Consider the following 2,047-nt stretch of genomic DNA (forward strand, 5'->3'; position numbering starts at 1 on the left):
TGATGATTATAGCTTGATTCTTGAAGTGATTTTTGATGAAGATGATGATTAACTACTGGAAAAATACATTCATAATAGTGTGTGTGTGTTGAGAGAGAATTAGAAAGAGAATTGGAAGTGAAATGGAGTGAATGATGAGTGGTAATTGGTGAGTGGTGAGTGGGGTTAAAAGGAGTTCTAGTTAGTTGACTAGCTCATGGTAGAAGTTAAAATTGATTAGTCATACATGACATAATTAAGAGTGGAATCCCATGCTAGTTCCTATTGGTATATACCCATAGTAAGTAGTTTTGAAGCTGTGTATAATACGGGTAAGAATACGACTAGAATTCTTGATGAAAAAAAAGAATGGGAAAGTAACTGTAACCATTTTCGTTAAGTATGAGTGTTTTGATATATGTCTTGAAGTCTTCCAAAAGTATTTTAATACATCTAAATACACTACATGTATATACATTTTAACTGAGTCGTTAAGTCATCGTTAGTCGTTACATGTAAGTGTTGTTTTGAAACCTTTAAGTTAACGATCTCAATTAATGTTGTTAACCCATTGTTTATTATATCTAATGAGATGTTAAATTATTATATTATCATGATATTATGATATATTAATATATCTTAATATGATATATATACATTTAAATGTCGTTACAACGATAATCGTTACATATATGTCTCGTTTCGAAATCCTTAAGTTAGTAGTCTTGTTTATATGTATATAACTCATTGTTAATATACTTATGGAGATACGTACTTATCATAATCTCATGTTAACCATATGTATATCCATATATATATCGTCATGTCGTTTTTTACAAGTTTTAACGTTCGTGAATCGCCGGTCAACTTGGGTGGTCAATTGTCTATATGAAACATATTTCAATTAATCAAGTCTTAACAAGTTTGATTGCTTAACATGTTGGAAACATTTAATCATGTAAATATCAATCTCAATTAATATATATAAACATGGAAAAGTTCGGGTCACTACAACCACTATCGAGGAGACGACGTGCCCGTGCAAAAGTGCATATCGGCACAAGTCTTCTACGTTTATCACCGTGAATAATTAACTCTCTCCCACTTGGGGTCTTCACACGAATAAATTTTTCATGGCATGCAATATCGGCTCTATTACGATCGAGCCAATCCATACCCACAACAATATCAAAATCGCCCAAAGTCATTGGAATGAGATCTATCTTAAAGTTTTCGGCACCAAACACAACATCACAATTTTTGCACACATCGACCACTAGCACTGTCTTGCCGTCCGCTATTTCGACTTCTACCGGACGACTTAACTTAGCTAACGGTCTATTAAGTTTAGGCACAAATTTAGGAGACACAAACGACAAATTTGCACCACTATCGAAGAGAATCCTTGCCGGATTAGAATTAACCATGAAAGTACCTGAGACAACTTCATTCGATTGTTTGGCTTCATCATTGGTCATCAAATAGTTGTGACCCCTAGCCGTACCCGCCGCCTTTTCTAACTTCTTGACATGATCATTATTTAAATCGGGACATTCCGGCCTCTTGTGCCCCTCCTTCCCACAATTAAAACACGTGACCGACTTGGTCAAACAATCACGGGCGTAATGACCCGACTTCCCACAACTATAACAAGTAGGCACAAAAGTATTTGAACCACCCTTCTTCACACTTCCGATGCTTTCGGACCCCTTCTTGTTCTTTTTGTGGGAAAAGCTCGATTGACTCGAATTCTCGAACTTCCTCTTTCCAAAAGTAAAACTACTCTTTCTCAACACATGCGCTTCAAAACCCTTTGCCATATTGAACAATTCATCGAAGCTCTTCACCACGTTCACACTAATTTTCTCTTGATAGTTATCATTCAAGATTCGATAGAAATCTTCTTTCAACATTTTATCATTCCCGACATACTCCGGGCAAAATTGGGTCTTGGACAAAAACACGGATTTGAGAGTGTTCAAATCCATCGACCCTTGCCTCAAGGAACGTAGTTCATCCTTAAGCCTTGTAAGATCGGCCGAAGTTCGGTATTCATCGAAAAACTCCG

This window comes from Rutidosis leptorrhynchoides, chromosome 11 (genome assembly GCF_046630445.1).
Source record: "Rutidosis leptorrhynchoides isolate AG116_Rl617_1_P2 chromosome 11, CSIRO_AGI_Rlap_v1, whole genome shotgun sequence".
In the NCBI taxonomy this organism is placed as follows: Eukaryota; Viridiplantae; Streptophyta; class Magnoliopsida; order Asterales; family Asteraceae; genus Rutidosis; species Rutidosis leptorrhynchoides.